This window comes from Pseudophryne corroboree, chromosome 9 (assembly GCF_028390025.1).
Source record: "Pseudophryne corroboree isolate aPseCor3 chromosome 9, aPseCor3.hap2, whole genome shotgun sequence".
Classification (NCBI taxonomy): domain Eukaryota; kingdom Metazoa; phylum Chordata; class Amphibia; order Anura; family Myobatrachidae; genus Pseudophryne; species Pseudophryne corroboree.
In genome coordinates, this window is record NC_086452.1 from 172,404,694 (window position 1) to 172,424,571 (window position 19,878).

Sequence of the window (19,878 nt, forward strand, 5' to 3'; positions counted from 1 at the left end):
TAAACCGCCACCGCCGGCCTATTTTGAATAATTTGGTTTGCTGTAAGGGTTCGCTGAAGACCGTGATATAAAGATCAAAGGAGTAGTAAGCAACACCTGCAGATTATGGGGGCCAGTTGTTCAGGTAGGGGGCGATCAACCTCGGTTCGGGTTGATTCAGAAGACCGTCCAGTAGGATCGGCCAGGTACATAATGTGTGAGAAACATGGAAGTCACACAGAAGTTTTATGTGATGAATGGGAAAGAATGACTGTACATGATGGGGAGAAGTTCCCAAATATAGACAGCTTTAGCCAAAAAGTGTTACAAAATTTAAGGAGGAGGATATGTCTCATTGAACCAACAAAGAGACGAAGTAAACATTATGATTATTTGCAGTTATGGCAACAGGAAGGTGAATTACAAAGAGAGTCAATTGACTTTTCTGACTCTTATCTTGAGAAGAGAGACATGGCATCAGGGAGGATTGTGGTTGCGGAGAAAAGCACAAGGTTGAACAATAAAAACGCTCTTAGCAACTGTAGTATAGATCATAAGAATAAGTGTAATAAATGTAACAATGATTATTGTAATGTTGTTGAATGTACAACTATTAATATTAACCTATGCAAGTTGCACCCCATGTCAAACTTTCCCCAGGAATACAAACAAGAAAGTGAGCCCAGAACAATGTCGGCACCTCTTCCAGAAGCCATCCTACAAGACATCCAGGTGGACACGATCAAATCGGTAAAGGCAATAATCAAACCCCCTAACGGAGGGTCAGGTGAGGTCGTGTCCACAGGTACGTACAATGTTTTATATTACGCACAAACAAATGTACCCCATATTGTAAGACCAAAACAAGGTGATGTAATTGAGTTTAGTCCTGTCAGGGTGATCACAGTCCCCAATGGGAAGACTGACGATCAGGGAACCATTCCCGTCAAGGACAGTGCAATGCTCCATCCCTGGTCCCGGACAGAATTGAGATCAATCATATCTGATTACCCAGATCCTAGGAAAGATCTAACTGTATGATCAAAGATTCACAGAAGGTATATCAACTCCCTAGACAACGACATAATCATGGTATCCAAGGAATCAGGTAGGTACAGGGAAAGCGGTTGATGGTGATGAGCATCCAAGCGTTTGAGGAGGCATCAAATCAGCCAAGACCCCAGTTCACTGACACTTGGAGAAAGCCAAGGATCTGTTAAGAGAAGGGCATTATGCCAACAACTGTAATAACCCACATAAAGTTAGACCCCCTAGACCAAGAAATGAGCAAAATTACAACACACACCATTATAATCAGAGATCAGATAGGAGGAAATTTTGAGCCACACCCATGATAGGTAGTCAAGAAAGATGAGCATACGACGGATGGTAAGCCTGAGGTAACGGTTAACAAAGTGGGAGGTCATTCACTGAAGACACAGGAATGACCAGGTGAAAAGTTGTAAATGTATTTGTGAAAAATGTTTTTTTTTCTCTCTCTCTCTATCCCCATCTCTGACGAGTAGTGGTAAGAATTCACACATTGCATATCCACTTGGTCCTTGCAGAAGTCTACCAAACCCCAGCATGACCTCCGCCACAATGTATTTCTGGCCAGATACAGACAGTGGAGTAATGCAGGTGCTGGTGGGGAGGGACTGCTCAAGGAGACCATTAGACACATAGATATGACAGCCTAATAAGTCTGACAATGTTTTTCTAATGCTAACAATGTTTTCTTAATGTTGACAATGTTTAAAAATGTTTTGTTTCTCTTTTCTTATTGATGGTTATTGTCGAGTTATGTAATGTATATATGCACATGAATTGTTCTCTATCTCTTTTGTTTTTTTTGTTGTCTCTCTCTTCCCACTCATGTTTCCATGGTTTAAAGATGCTATGTCACCCCTCAGTTGGACCAATGGTAATGCCAGATTTTTGCTCCTTACAGAAAGATCGCCGGCTAGGAAGGAATATTGCATCACCAGAATGTTCGTTTGGAAGACTGAGAGACAGCACCTTTGAGAGGACAGCAGAACAAGAAGAACAACAAGACGAGAGAACTTATTATCGTAACAAGTTCTCTCCCCCTCAAACTGTTTTCTTATACCCCCTTTACAAATTTCTTCTTTTCTCCTCCTGTAAGATGGACTTGCCCCAGGAGACTGTGATATGGATTTTCCTGTTGACCAAGATGTTGACCAGAGCAGTCTGTTTCGGTGAAAGTACCAGCGAGGTCGAGAAAGGATCCAGAAAGGTCCTGATGACTGAGACGGAGGTGTAAATTTCCAATAGCAACCCAATCACCAAGCAAAGGCGAGTACCGGGCACGATCTAACAACCATGTTATTTGTAAACAATTGTGAAGGATTGTTAGTTCAAAAAGAAAACTGTATCTGTAGGCTCTGTAACAATAATGCCAATCCAGTTTTAATATCCATATGGACCGGCATCCATTGAGTGACTATCACTCCTTAGTGGGTAACGTATTAAACCAAACAGATTGTTGGGTATGCTCTCAAGTACCTCAGGGTCATAGTAAATCAGGGCTAGTACCATTTCCTTTAACGGTAGGGGAGGTACTTGAGCTAAATGGTGGGAGACCGGTGGACAGGAGGTTTAATATCTCCAGCCCTCCTAGTTTGAAGCTCCACCAATACCATGTGGATAGGTCCCTCTTATGTTTCAACATCTCCAATCCCCGAAAGCCGGGAAATTGGGAAGTGTCATGGAGCAACTTAACCATGACCTTCTCGCATAGAGCAGATAGAATGCCTACAGATACAGAGCTTGTACGCCACATAGCCAGTAGAGGAAAATCTTTCCGGTATCGATATACCTTAGGAAATAGGATTACTAGAGTTGGAGAAGTATCACCAGGATACTGTGCACATATCGTACAAACTGATACATGCATTAAGCAGATGGAAGAATTAGGGTCAGGAGAGTTCACCTGGAAGGTGTGTAATATGGTAATGTCCTTCTCCGTCCCATATGTTCTCCCCGATGATGCATATTTCATATGCGGGAGAAAGGCGTACAAGTGGCTTGCCCCAAACTCTGAAGGATTGTGTTATATTGGAAAAGTATTGCCTGAAGTGATGACTGTAACACATGACAAAAATGAAAGACATACACCGTGGTGCCCAAGCTCCTTATACTCACACTCATTACGAGCACCGAGTTAAAAGACAACTGTCAGAAAGGTTGGAGCATCCGGCCTCTGACCTGATCCATGAATCCACCGGGATTCAGGTTCTGGTAGCGTTAGATTTCACTCGCACCGCTCGAGGAGTGTTGAACTATAGATACATTTCCGCACTCGCCAATTTGTTAGATAATATCACTGAAATGTATGATGACACGTTTAGATACACTGGAAGAGAACTTCAAGCTTATAAAACAGAACTGGTACAGCATAGAATGGTTCTTAATTACCTCACAGCAGTGACAGGCGGATATTGTGTTACATTGGCAACACAGTACGGTATAAAGTGTTGCACGTATATCACAAATAGCACCGAGGATCCGGTAGAGGTCATAGACCAAAAGATGGACGATATTCTCCAATTAAAATGGGAATTTCGCCGAAAACACAATCTCACCCTTGCCGCTGTAGGAAATGAGCTGACTAGTTGGGTGTCATGGTTGAACCCGCGAAATTGGTTCTCCGGTTTAGGAGACTGGGCTCAAGGAGTCATAATGGATGTTGGAAAGTTTCTCCTATGTATTTTAGGTGTTGTTATATCTATTGGATTGATATTTAGATGCGGGCAGGCTTTAATGAGGTGCAAACAAAGTACAAGAGTGATGAGCTTGAGGAGTGAGGAAACTGTAATTAACCTGGATTTGATTTATGACCCAATGATAGAAACCATGATGTGATGAAAATGCGATTATAAGGTCCGTTTCTTTCACCTGTTTTTCTGCTTTTCCCCAAGATACAAAGACCCCCTTGGACGAGGAAGTTGACGAGACGCTATACAGACAACAGACAAGCACCAAAGATGAAGTTTTGACCACTTGAGAAATGGACATTTGATGAACTTTGCCATGGATCCCCAGTTTCCCTAGTATTCTTAAACTCACGCTAGCCCAACATTTTTGTAAATCTGATGGCACTGACAAAGCTATTTGCTCATGCCCAAGGAGCAATACAGCGCAAAGAAGACGACTCTCAACAGATACCGAACAAAACTTCAACAACAGATGTACATTTCCCTGACATAGAATACCACCGCATTTACCGTAATTATGTCTTTTCTTCATTTCTACAACCCTCAGGTAATGACACACATAGTCGATAGGGAATACAGGCACAGATATCAGCAACCACATACTTCCCCCATTCATGTATCATCAACTAAAATGTGCATCCCCATTTTGTTACAACTGAAAGCCGAAATGAGCTCGGTAAAGTTTGACAGCCCATCCACAGACCTGTACCACGGGATAAGAAGGAATTCAAATGTATACTTCGCAATACCTCGAAGCTTGATTTACCACACGTACGGCACGATGATACATGACCCTCCAAACATGGACTCATACACACATGCTTCTGCTTTCTCACTAGGTCATACCCTCTTCACACCTGCTCCACTCTTCTTCCTTACCCCACCATGGAAATCAATTAACCCCTGACTTACATTTTTCTCCTTTTGAAATGTTTTAGAAGGTGGCAGTTATTATTGACTGCCAAAGGGTGGACTGTCAAAGTCAGAAAAATGTTTCTATACACATTGCCATATTTGCACCTCACCCTGGTACGCGCTGCGCATGCGTGCGCTTTCCCGTGAAGGCGCATAGCCGCTACTGTGTGCACTCGCTCGCACTCGGTATGCGTATTTACGGTAAAGAGTATGTAGTCGTAGCGTGCGACTCATTCGTTACACATTTTTATAAATAATGTATTTTATAGATCATGGTCCCTTTGATAGATTCTGAAAGTTTGGTTAATATAGAATGTCCCTGAACGGAGGAATCCCTCTTTGTATTGTGCGAAGGGTCTAACAGGAGTCATACAGCAGTGTTTGGTACCCATCGGAAGAGTATTTAAATAGCAATATTCCGGTGTTGGTTTGGAGCGGATTAATCGCTCGTGCGAATAGTTATGGACATAAGAAGTTATGTCCATTTATTATTATTTGTTCTTACTTAGTCATGCACCTGAACAGTGGAGACAGGTATCAGTGGGTCTCAAATGGCTCTTTGACCTCAGAGATCCCCCAAACAATAGTTTGCATGTTGGGAGGGCCTCATAACTTTACATGCATAAGGTAAGCACCGGAATAGTAATTGAAGATCAATTGTACTCCAAATCAGTATCTTTCCCGCAGACGGAGTACAATAGCCTTTAATTACACTGAGCTTTGAGACTCAATGAGGAGGGCCAACACCTGTGTTTTCGAATGGATTAGGGTTTGTATCCAGGAGAATGAGGGCTGAGATGTCATTGTCTCAACTGAAAGTGGACATCATGAATATAGAACAAAACCCAGACAGGATTCTGTTTTGTATTCGTCAAACAATAGCTCTCCAGAAGACAGGAATGTGTTGGTCATCACCCATTGTGTTGCATAACCAAGGCCACTGATACAACACAGCCCACCTGTATGAATCAACCTATGACCTTTGTTATAATGCGAAGCCGAATTCCTGCGTCCAATGGACAATGAGATTGTAGGGACCATTGGATTGCATTGTGTGAGTAGCATAAAAGACGGGCCTGTGGCATCCAGCTGGCACTTCTCATCAAACGGTTCTCATTGCTGATAATCGGGAAGCTGGCAGTCCAGAGGCGCATGCGATCATACCCTTTGTGCGTAAGTTTTTCTCCGTAATCATATTGTCTTACTGTGAGCCAATCTCTCTCTCTCCGTCTCTCTCTCTCTCTCTCTCTCCCTTCTCTTTCTCTCGTATCTCCCATTGACTAGTATTGTATTGTATTAGATCAGCATAGTATTGTATTGTATTTCTTGTATAGGAAGTCTCTGTTATATTGTAGTGTATCATTTGTACTGTGATTCCTTTTTACAAGTATATTAGTTATAATACAGTTAATAGGCTTTGGACCCTAATCAAGTATCTGTGTATTTTTCTCATAGTGTTAAGTGTTCACTTGAGCGTCGGTGACGCTCAATCAGCTTTGTAGTTAGTCAGGTTACACAAGGTTGCACTTACACCCTGTATTCACATTAAGGTATTCTGTGTATTACTTTGATAAAAGGTTTAGACATAAAGGTATAGCGTTGTGAGCGTCTGCGCCGCTGGTGATCTCCTCGTGGTCTCGAGCGTCTGCTACGCCATAGCGAATCATTACGTTAGTCAACAGCCAATAGCGTGCCTGCCTGTGATCTCTGGGCCGTGAGCGAACGTGACGCTTGAGCGTCTCGCCTACGGCTAAGCGATCGTTACGCAACTAGCGTACCCTTACGGTACTTCTTAAGTAAACAGCGTACAGTGTTCTTAGACCTCATAAAGGGTTGTTTATACGACAAAAGAATTTAGCTTTGTCATTGGTCTGTGGTGACGTAAATGGATTTTAATGTATTTTCCTGTCTACGATCCGCAGGATCCTTAAGGGCTGCCGTGTCAAGAGACAGTAAAGCCACCTTTTTAGACAACCGTGACAGAGCCTTGTCCAAAATGGGGGAAGACTCCCACTTTTCTCTATCCGCAGAGGGGAACGGATACGCCACATGAATCTTCTTGGGAATCAGAAACTTTTTGTCAGGATTTTCCCACATTTTCTCAAAAAAAGTATTCAGTTCATGAGATGGCGGAAAACCTACCTCAGGTTTCTTTCCCTTATACATACAGGGGGTAATTCCAAGTTGATCGCAGCAGGAATTTTGTTAGCAGTTGGGCAAAACCATGCGCACTGCAGAAGAGGCAGATATAACATGTGCAGAAAGGGTGGGTTATTTTGTTTCTGTGCAGGGTAAATACTGGCTGCTTTATTTTTACACTGCAAATTAGATTGCACATTGAACACACCACACTCAAATCTAACTCTCTCTGCACATGTTAAATCTGCCTCCCCTGCAGTGCACATGGTTTTGCCCAACTGCTAACAAAATTCTTGCTGCGATCAACTTGGAATTACCCCCACAGACCCTAGTTTCAGGAACAGCAGGGTCCTCAGTGATATTTAACACTTCTTTTGTTGCCACAATCATGTACTGAATATTCTTTGCCAACTTTGGGTCTAATCTGGCATCACTATAGTCGACACTGGAGTCAGTGTCCGTGTTGGTATCTGTGTCTGCCAACTGAGCAAATGAACGTTTATGTGACTCCGAGGGGGTCTGGACCTGTGATAACACATCTTCCACAGATTTCTTACATGCCTGGTTCTAAGATTCAGATTTATCCAATCTCTTATTAATAAGAGCCACATTAGCATTCAAGGCATTCAAAACATTTACCCAATCAGGAGTCGGCGGTGCCGACATGGTCACTCCCACAGCAGTTTCTGTCTCTAACACAGTCTCCTCCTGGGAAGAACACTCAGCTTCAGACATGCCGTCACACGTGTACCGACACCCACTGACACACTGGGCAGATAAGGGACAGACCCACAGTAAAGCCTGTCAGAGAAACACAGAGGGAGTTTGCCAGCTCACAGCCCCAGCGCTCAATCCTAGTACTGAAACATTAATATAAAGCCCAGACCTGTTTCTAGCGCTTTTATAACTTATATTAGCCAAATTAACTGTGCCCCCCTCCCCCGTTTTTTGCACCTTGTTACTTGTTACAGCAGTGTGGAGGAGAGGACCAGCATCTCTACAGCTTCTGTGAAGAGAAAATGGCGCTGATGAGAGCTGTGAGGGCTAAGCCCCGCCCCCTCAATGGCGCGCTTCAGCCCCGCTATTTTATAATACAAACACGCTGGCGGGGGTCAAGATTTTGTGCCTTGGCACATATTATCCACTTTTGCCAGCTTTTATGAGGAGTTTTAATGCTGCCCAGGGCGCCCCCCCCCCCCCCGTGCCCTGCACCCTGTAGTGCCGTTGTGTATGGGAGCATGGCGCACAGCGCGATCGCTGTGCGGTACCTCAGAAGCCGTCACTGAAGTCTTCTATCTTCTTCTACTCACCTGTTTTCTGACTTCTGGCTCTGCAAGGGGGGTGACGGCGGGCTCTGGGAGTGAACCCCTAGGCGTACCTAGTGTTCCAAACCCTAAGGCGCTAATGGTGTCTTGTAGCCAAGAAGCAGAGCCTTTGAACTCATTAGAAGTAGGTCTGACTTCTCTCCCCTAAATCCCACGATGCAGGGAGACCGTTGCCAGCAGTCTCCCTGAAAATAAAAAACCTAACATAAATAGTGAGATTCAAATGACATATCACGCCCAATTTCCTTTCTAAAATGATCTCTGTTATCGCGCATATTGCGCCCATAGTAATCAGGTTTACTGTGTAAAGGGATGAGTGCCTTGCTACTACAGGAGTAGTGAGCTGAAATAATGATACAACGTCCCTGAGGGCAGAAACAGAACGAGTGTGGAAACGGGTGAAAATAATTGAATCCCGCCCACTGTCTTTTCAGAGAAAGTCAGTAGAGCTCCCCTGTGTGTGACCAGTCTCCCTGGGCACAATTCTAAAACTGGAGTCTGGAGGAGGGGCATAGAGGGAGGAGCCAGTTCACACCCATTCAAAGTCTTAAAGTGCCCATGTCTCCTGCGGATCCCGTCTATACCCCCCATGGTTCTTGAAGTGTCCCCAGCATCCTCTAGGACGTATGAGAAAAAGCAAATAACTGTGGGCCTAATTCATGTTTGCAGAAAGAGCAAGTAACTGCGGGCTTGATTCATGTTTGTAATACCCCTTTCACATCGCAAAAAAATGCAGGGTCGACACGGGTTAGTGTGCGATGTGAAAGGAGCCTTGGAGAATTCCCGCTTGACCCGGTAATTTAACCCGGGTAATAAGAAGGGTTATTCCTGGGCTTAATACCGGGTCAGTGGCAGTGTCAACGGGTTCCCGGGTCGATGCGACCCGGGACCCGTTTACTACATTGGGAGAAGCGGCGCGGAGATGAGCTCATCTCCCAGCACCGCCTCCACCCCTGCCCCCCGCTGCTACGGCAACCGACCCGGCATATTGCCGCGTCGGGAAGCCAGCGCAGAGGCTCCAATGCCGGATCCCACCCGGGAAGGACCCGTTTCCAATTCCCAGGTGGGATCCGGCATTGGAGTTGTGAAAGGGGTATAAGTAAAGTAGAAAAAGCAAGTAACTAACTCATGTTTGTAAGTAAAGCAGGAAAAGCAAGTAACTGTGGGCCTAATTCATGTTTGTACACAAATGCAGTTGTGATTTTCTAAGCTACGGAGCTGATAATGTTAGTAAGAGAAGCTGCCACCCAGGTATGAAAATAGACGCCCACCAGAGCCATCGCAAACTCAGTAACAATTGTGTACACACTCACTAATTACACACAAAAACAAGGAACATCGGAGCTAAGGGTTGGTCAGTGGCTACACAGACTAGACATAGCAGTAGCGGCACAGACGCCATGTTTGAGCACATACAAGCTCGCAGCTGATGGCAGATATATGCCCCGAATACAGCCATAATACGTCTGCGTTTTGCCAACCACTCCCTATGAACTCCCAGTTGACACCTCCAAATGGTGACTTCCTGTCAATCACTTTGCAATGTAATACTCATTGCAAGCGAGATCGCAGTAGCACTATCGCACAGTCTGACGATAATCGCTCTGTTGCGTGATAATCAGTCATTGCAGTGTATGGACAAACCATGTTGCCATACAAGGGGAGCAAATACATTTAATTTTTTTCTGTGCAAGGGAAATACTGGCTGCTTTTGCATGTAGCTTACAAATGTTAAACAACTTTATGTTTACACTGCAATTAAGATTTTAGTTTGAAGTTGAACACACCCCACCAGTGGCGGCACCAGAGATGCAGCTGCAGCACAAACCAAAATTCTAATAGGGGTGTCACACTAATTGCCAGTGTGTCCTTTTGGGATGACAGTTTGTGGCAGTTAGTGTGGCTCGCCTACTTGAATTTTGGATTGCGCTGCTGTACCACACCCAAATCTAAAGATGGGTACACACTGGTAGATATATCTATGGATGGATCGGGCAGTGTGCTGAGCATACACACTGCCTGATCCATCGGGGACTGACGTCATGAACTGTGTGTACACGCCCACCCAGTTCAGCTGTCAATCACCGCCAGCTGCTGCAGCATGTGTATGGGCAGTCGGCTGACCGCCCGTACACACACAGCGATGCGCCAATATATCGGTCGACTGTGCTGCAGGGCCGACGCGATATGTCTGTGAACAACAGAGTTCACAGACATATCGCCCGTACACACTGGCCGACGGACCTGCGATATATCAAAAGAACGGCCGATATATCTGCCAGTGTGTACAGGCCATAAATGTCTCTGCACATATTAATTCTGCCCCATCTGCAGTGCAACATGGTTTTGCCCAGTTGTTTGCTTTTTTGTTTTACTTGCAAGCATGAATCAGGACGAATATTGATACATTGCAGACCTGTCCATGTCCAAAGGCAATGGAACCAAAGTGCAACACCAGATACCTTACTACTACCGGCATCACTTTCCCGGCACTATTCTTGTAGCCTGTATCCACTAGATCAGAGGTTCTCAAACTCGGTCCTCAGGACCCCACACAGTGCATGTTTTGCAGGTAACCCAGCAGGTGCACAGGTGTATTAATTACTCACTGACACATTTTAAAAGGTCCACAGGTGGAGCTAATTATTTCACTTGCGATTCTGTGAGGAGACCTGCAAAACATGCACTGTGTGGGGTCCTGAGGACCGAGTTTGAGAACCTCTGCACTAGATCAACCTGGGTAAATCTATAATGAGTTATGGTGCTGTGTGATAAATGTCATAAATCTTTAGTACTCAGTACTAACACCAGGATTCATCAGTCACAGCAAATTAGCCAAGATTCATTAGAATCAGGCATCTACGACTACTAGTCACGTATATTATTAGCCACTTACTCCAATCGCCTTAATAACCAACATATATCACATAACCAGAGCTCCTGGAGAACTTGTTTTATCTATTTTATTTACAGTAAACAGCTATCAAACACACAGCTTCAAAATGATATTTGGATTTAACAAAAAAGGATTCATTCAAAGCAGTGGTGGATGATTATAGAGAATCTTAATCATATCAATCATGAAAATGGAACATCATTACAAAGATATGTTTTACTGTGCCACTGAAGCAAAAGACATTATGTTTTTGCATCCCAATCGGAAATACATTACATTGTTTCTGCAGCAGGAGAAAGGCTGCTTACATTTCTTGATAAAGTGAAGCATTGTGGGTCACTGAAGCAGTGAGACTGATAATAGCCAGTCATTACAACTAAATAAGATGCCCTCTTATCTCCCTTCAGCCCATTTATTTATCACAGGAGATATTTTAGCAACAAGGAAAGTGCTGTATATTCTCATACATAAATATAAGGATTTGGGAAGATTTTATATAAAAATAAAATGTGATAGATATTGACTTCTTCTAGTATTATAGGAATATAATAAACACATTTATACATTAAGGCAGCGGTGGCCAGCCCTGCGGTTTCTTCCTCCACATGCGGCTTGTGAGCTTGAGTCCTGCCTCCCGCTGCCTGACTGCAGTGACTGGCGCTGGCCCGTGAGCCTATCAGAGCTCACGGATCAGGAGTCTTAACTGCCGGTCCACGAGCTCTGATGGGCTCATGGACCAGCGCCTAATTGGAGACAACGCCGCCGGAGACTGAGGGGCAGGAGAGGCACACACTGCACTCTCCTCCCCTCACAAACAGCAGAGCAGTGGAGGGACATGCATATCTGGCACTGTGGGGACATGTGTATCTGGCACTGGGGGCATATCTGGCACTGTGGGGACATGTGTATCTGGCACTGGGGGCATATCTGGCACTGTGGGGACATGTGTATCTGGCACTGGGGGCATATCTGGCACTGTGGGGACATGTGTATCTGGCACTGGGGGCATATCTGGCACTGTGGGGACATGTGTATCTGGCACTGGGGGCATATCTGGCACTGTGGGGACATGTGTATCTGGCACTGGGGGCATATCTGGCACTGTGGGGACATGTGTATCTGGCACTGGGGGCATATCTGGCACTGTGGGGACATGTGTATCTGGCACTGGGGGCATATCTGGCACTGTGGGGACATGCATATCTGGCATTGGGGACATATCTGGCACTGTGGGGACATGTGTATCTGGCACTGGGGGCATATCTGGCACTGTGGGGACATGTGTATCTGGCACTGGGGGCATATCTGGCACTGTGGGGACATGCATATCTGGCATTGGGGACATATCTGGCACTGCGGGGACATGTGTATCTGGCACTGGGGGCATATCTGGCACTGGGGGCATATCTGGCACTGTGGGGACATGCATATCTGGCATTGGGGACATATCTGGCACTGTGGGGACATGTGTATCTGGCACTGGGGCAGAGCTGGATTAAGACATTGGGGGGCCTGGGGTCTAAAACTAAAGTTATATATATATATGATATACGCTGTATCATTTGAACTAGGGGAGTATCGGGTAGTTTGTATGTGTATATATATATATATATATATATATATACATACAGTACCCATATATATTTATATATATATATATATATATATATATATATTTATGATATACGCTGTATCATTTGAACTAGGGGAGTATCGGGTAGTTTGTATATATATATATATATATATATATATATGTAGATGCTGCAATGGCCGGCACTCAATCTGCAAAGCAGTACTGGCCTTGGTGCCCTCCTTACCACTCAAAGTGGAATTTAGATGTGGAGAAAAGATAGGCGGCACTCTCCGGGCTTAGTAGATGTGAGAAGTATAAGGAAATAACAGCCTTATACTTCTCACATCTACTAAGCCCGGAGAGTGCCGCCTATCTTTTCTCCACATCTATATATATATATATATATATATATATATATATATATGCACACATATATACATATACACAAATAAATATATATATATATATACACACACACACACACACACACACACACATATATATATCACACACACACACACACATACATACATACATACATACATACATACATACATATGGATTGGGTCTTATATGCCGGCGGTCAGAATACCGACCGCGGCATCCCGATGGTGAGAATCCCAACAGGAGCAAGGTAAGTATACTTTCCTTTCCCTAATTTCCCCCTAACCCTCACTTTCTGCAGCCTAAACCTAACCCTCCCACACCCCCGCAGCCTAACCCTCCCGGGAGGTGCCTAACCCTAATCCCCTTTCCCGCAGCCTAAACCTAACCCCCCCCCCTGCCGCAGCCTAACCATAACCATTCCCAGGGGTGCCTAAACCTAACCCCCCTCCCCACAGTCTAACCCTAACCCTCCCCCTGCAGCTTAAACCTAACCTCCCCCCTTGTGGCTTACCTCTCCGATGGGCCTGCAAACAGTCATTTTGGATTCCGGTGGTTGGGATTCTGGTGTCGGGATTCTGGTGTCGGTATTTTGACTGCCAGGATCCCGACAGCCAGGATCCTGACCTGGTCCCATAAAATAAATAAATAAATAAATAAATAAATATATATATATATATATATATATATATGTATATATACACACATACAGTGTGCATATATATATATATATATATATATATATATAATCAATGTAATGGGCGGCACTCCAATGGATTTTAAGAAATCATACAGCTCACCAAGCCAGCTTCGTTCAACGTTTCAGGTGCCTTTATTTACACCTTTCGTCATCCTGACGAAAGGTGTAAATAAAGGCACCTGAAACGTTGAACGAAGCTGGCTTGGTGAGCTGTATGATTTCTTAAAATCCATTGGAGTGCCGCCCATTACATTGTTTTTGTTTGCTGGGCCTTGTGGTGCCACGGGAAGGTACCCGGGTATTCATCCTTTGCTGTAGGAGTGCCGGTCACAGCTGTTGTTACTGTATATATATATAATATTATACACAAATTGAATGCATACCTAAGAGGAAAAAAATCAATAAATCCTTACTAATAGGGCAGTGAGTGCCTGAAGGTTCCTCTCTGTCTCTCCAGTCTCCACCCGGCCAGCACACATCCACAGTCCACAGCACAGACTCCACACTTCCAGGGAGCTTCCTTCTTCTCTACAGCCTGCGTGCTCAGCCAGTCACTGAGACGCAGGCTGCAGCTTACCATCCTATCGGGCGGCTGAGCCGTCACTCAGCAAGAAGCCCAGCCAGCTCTGCAGTGACGGCGGCTCTGAGTATGACCGCTGGGCTGTCAGTGGGGAGGGGAGCACATCGGCGCGGATCGGATTAGAGATCCGTTCTGGCGGGTGGCAGGGGGCCCTTTTAGACAGGGGGGCCCGGGGTACTTACCCCCGGAGCCCACCCCTTAATCCAGCTCTGCACTGGGGGGCATATCTGGCACTGTGTGGACATGTGTATCTGGCACTGGGGCATATATGTATCTGGCACTGGGGCCATATATGTATCTTGCACTGTGGGGACATGTGTATCTGGCACTGGGGGCATATATGTATCTGGCACTGGGGGCATATATGTATCTGGCACTGTGGAGACATGTGTATCTGACACTGTGGAGCATATATGTATCTGTCACTGTGGGTACATATGTATCTGGCACCTGGGACCTATATGTATCTGGCACTGGGGGCATATATGTATCTGGCACTGTGGGGACATGTGTATCTGGCACTGGGGGCATATATGTATCTGGCACTGGGGGCATATATGTATCTGGCACTGTGGGTACATGTGTATCTGGAACTGGGGGCATATATGTATCTGGCACTGTGGGGACATGTGTATCTGGCACTGTGGGGACATGTATATCTGGCACTGGGGGCATATATGTATCTGGCACTGTGGGGACATGTGTATCTGGCACTGGGGACATATATGTATCTGGCACTGGGGGCATATATGTATCTGGCACTGTGGGGACATGTGTATCTGGCACTGTGGGGACATGGGTATCTGGCACTGTGGGGACATGTCCAGATATATGTATCTGGCACTGTGGGGACATGTGTATCTGGCACTGGTGGCATATATGTATCTGGCACTGTGGGGCATATATGTATCTGGCACTGTGGGGACATGTGTATCTGGCATTGGGGGCATATATGTATCTGGTACTGTGGGGCATATATGTATCTGGCACTGGAGGCACCCCTTTTTTGGTGTTTTTTTATTTATGTGGCACTGTACAGGGGCATTATTTGTATGTGGCGTACAACATGACTAAAAATGGGGTTATGACACTAGGTCATACTCCTATTAACTAGTGATGTGCACCGGACATTTTTCAGGTTTTGTGTTTTGGTTTTGGATTCGGTTCCGCGGCCGTGTTTTGGATTCGGACGCGTTTTGGCAAAACCTCACCGAAAATTTTTTGTCGGATTCGGGTGTGTTTTGGATTCGGGTGTTTTTTTCAAAAAACCCTAAAAAACAGCTTAAATCATAGAATTTGGGGGTCATTTTGATCCCATAGTATTATTAACCTCAATTACCATAATTTCCACTCATTTCCAGTCTATTCTGAACACCTCACACCTCACAATATTATTTTTAGTCCTACAATTTGCACCGAGGTCGCTGGATGGCTAAGCTAAGCGACACAAGTGGCCGACACAAACACCTGGCCCATCTAGGAGTGGCACTGCAGTGTCAGGCAGGATGGCACTTCAAAAAAATAGTCCCCAAACAGCACATGATGCAAAGAAAAAAAGAGGCGCAATGAGGTAGCTGTGTGACTAAGCTAAGCGACCCAAGTGGCCGACACAAACACCTGCTCCATCTAGGAGTGGCACTGCAGTGTCAGACAGGATGGCAGATTTAAAAAATAGTCCCCAAACAGCACATGATGCAAAGAAAAAAAGAGGCGCACCAAGGTCGCTGTGTGACTAAGCTAAGCGACACAAGTGGCCGACACAAACACCTGGCCCATCTAGGAGTGGCACTGCAGTGTCAATCAAGACAGGATGGCACTTCAAAAAATTGTCCCCAAACAGCACATGATGCAAAGAAAAAAAGAGGTGCACCAAGGTCGCTGTGTGACTAAGCTAAGCGACACAAGTGACCGACACAAACACCTGGCCCATCTAGGAGTGGCACTGCAGTGTCAATCAAGACAGGATGGCACTTCAAAAAAATTGTCCCCAAACAGCACATGATGCAAAGAAAAAAAGAGGCGCACCAAGGTCGCTGTGTGACTAAGCTAAGCGACACAAGTGGCCGACACAAACACCTGGCCCATCTAGGAGAGGCACTGCAGTGTCAAGACAGGATGGCACTTCAAAAAAATTGTCCCCAAACAGCACATGATGCAAAGAAAAAAGAGGCGCACCACAGGTATAGAATGTAGATGGATAGTATACTTAATGAATGACGACAGAGGTAGGTACAGCAGTGGTCTACCGTACTGCTATATATAGTATACTGGTGGTCACTGTGTCAGCAAACTGCAAAACTAAAATGCACCACAGGTATAGAATGTAGATGGATAGTATACTTAATGGATGACGACACAGAGGTAGGTACAGCAGTGGCCTACCGTACTGCTATGTATAGTATACTGGTGGTCACTGTGTCAGCAAACTGCAAAACTAAAATGCACCACAGGTATAGAATGTAGATAGATAGTATACTTAATGAATGACGACACAGAGGTAGGTACAGCAGTGGCCTACCGTACTGCTATATATAGTATACTGGTGGTCACTGTGTCAGCAAACTGCAAAACTAAAATGCACCACAGGTATAGAATGTAGATGGATAGTATACTTAATGGATGACGACACAGAGGTAGGTACAGCAGTGCACTCTGCACTGTACTCCTCCTATATAATATTAATTATACTGGTGGTCCCCAGTCCCCACAATAAAGCAGCACACTGAGCACAGATATGGAGTGTTTTTCAGGCAGACAACGTATACTGGTGGTCACTGTCAGCAAAACTCTGCACTGTACTCCTGCTATATGCTGCTCCCCAGTCCCCACAATTAAGCAGTGTGAGCACTCAGCACAGATATATTATGCAGCACACTGAGCACAGATATGGTATGGAGCGTTTTTTTCAGGCAGAGAACGGATAAAAACTGGTGGTCACTTATCAGCAAAACTCTGCTCCCCAGTCCTCCCCACAATTAAGCAATAAAGCAATCAACTTCAACAATAAACGGAGAGGACGCCAGCCACGTCCTCTCCCTATCATCTCCAATGCACGAGTGAAAATGGCGGCGACGCGCGGCTGCTTATATAGAATCCGAATCTCGCGAGAATCCGACAGCAGGATGATGACGTTCGGGCGCGCTCGGGTTAGCCGAGCAAGGCGGGAAGGTTCGAACCTGCCTCGGACCCGTGTAAAAAGGGTGAAGTTCGGGGGGGTTCGGTTTCCGAGAAACCGAACCCGCTCATCACTACTATTAACGTCATACCGAAAGGTGTGCGCACAAAAATGGGGTGTGGCTTTGTGACAACTAGGCCACACCTCCATCTTTGCGCACGCACCTTTCACTACAGATCTTTTTTGGCTCTTTGCCCCTCACTGGTTGGCCACCCCTGCATTAGAGAAACACCAGATATCACTGGTCACTTAGAATGAATGGTAGTTTACTAAACCTGGTGGGAGTATTCAGTAATAACATAAATATTTTACGGGACATTTACTAATTGTACTGAGATCGTCATTGATGATAGACCCTGTCCCCTCCTCATATTACAGGTAATATCCCTCCCCCCATCCATTCCGTCCACTTCACTAACAAGTTGGCCGGATCAGGGTTGTCTTAACAGAATTGTAGGCCCTGGCAAAGCAATGCCAAATCATAACATGCCCCTTCTGCAGTCCTGCGCTGCGCCATCACTCCACATGATTCTATACAGTAGACGACTGTCAGCACTCTGATTAGTGGGCAGGTCTAGCCATCCACCAATCAGTATGCTAACAGGCATTCACTGTCTGGCTGCAGGCTGGGAGGCAGGTAGAGATTGCTGCCTCGCAGCTATGATTGTGTGACCACCACCCGCCCCTGCTTGGAGGCCCCTGTGCCTATACGTTATGATGGCCCTGGGTGGGATGCGGGAAGGGTAACCATTCTTCTGGGAGACAGGGGGACAACCTCGAAAAATTATTTCCATGTGAATCAAACAGCCCAATATCACAGTCCAACAGAAAAAAAAATTGTTTAGGTGCCGAGGATATTTGAACAAATTTAGTGTATTTTGGGGTGACTTAATTAAAAATTTAAAGTATTTATATTGAATAGGCTCTCTTTATTTAGATAATGGATATTCTCAATTAGTAGGGAATCTACCCATAACGTGTGCCTATGGCAATATACAGAACACACTAGAAGGTATGGCATATAAAAATTCTAGGTGTTCATTCTACAACATTCCCACTCCATTATATGAATGATTGCCCACTGTCAGGTGATAGTTGTCATTTGAGCAGTACACGCTGTTTATTGTGCTTTTCTTGTTTCTTATCCATGTGTAATTAAAGCCAATCTAGCAAAACTAATGTCATATTAGAGTCAGCATCACTTAAGTTACCCCAAAATCACTCTAATACCCCTTTCACATCGCAAAAATAACCTGGTATCGAACCGGCATATTGCTGGGTCAATACGGGTCAGTGTGCGATGTGAAAGGTACCTTGGAGAATTTCTGGGTTGCCTTACCTGGTGAGTTAACCCGGGTTATAAAAAGGGTTTTTTCCAGGTTGAATACCGGGTCAGTGGTAGTGTAAACGGCTTCCCAGGTCGATGCGACCTGGAACCCGTTTACTACATAGGGAGAGGCGGCGTGGACATGAGCTCACCTCCCAGCGCCACCTCCGCCCCCGATGCCAGCTCCGCCCCCGCTGCCAGCTCCGCCCCCTACTGCTATGGCAAACGGCACGGCATATTGCCGGGTCGGGAAGCCATCGCTGTGGCTTCAGTGCCGTATCCCACCTGGGAAGGACCCGTTCCCAATTCCCGGGTGGTATCCTGCATTGGAGATACAGATGGGTCCATCATTATCTTGACTAGTTTTCTGTGCCTAGGCACAACATGACTTATTAACATAAACCCTTCATCTATTGTTCTCAACTGCAATACAATACAGAGAACAATACAGCAGGGGATTAAGTCCGACTGGCCAGTCTCAGTTAATCCTATTAAAGGTTAAGATAAATGTGGACCCATCTGTATGAAAGGGGATTTATATGATTGGCAATAAAAATAAGATTTTACTTACCGGTAAATCTATTTCTCGTAGTCCGTAGAGGATGCTGGGGACTCCGTAAGGACCATGGGGAATAGACGGGCTCCGCAGGAGATAGGGCACTTTAAGAAAGACTTTGGATTCTGGGTGTGCACTGGCTCCTCCCTCTATGCCCCTCCTCCAGACCTCAGTTAGGGAAACTGTGCCCAGAGGAGACAGACAGTACAAGGAAAGGATTTTAGTTAATCCAAGGGCAAGATTCATACCAGCCACACCAATCATACCGTATAACCTGTGATAAACTACCCAGTTAACAGCATGAACAACAACATAGTCTCGGTTCAAACCGATGAAACTATAACATAACCCTTATGTAAGCAATAACTATATACAAGTCTTGCAGAAGAAGTCCGCACTTGGGACGGGCGCCCAGCATCCTCTACGGACTACGAGAAATAGATTTACCGGTAAGTTAAATCTTATTTCTCTAACGTCCTAGAGGATGCTGGGGACTCCGTAAGGACCATGGGGATTATACCAAAGCTCCCAAACGGGCGGGAGAGTGCGGATGACTCTGCAGCACCGATTGAGCAAACAGGAGGTCCTCCTC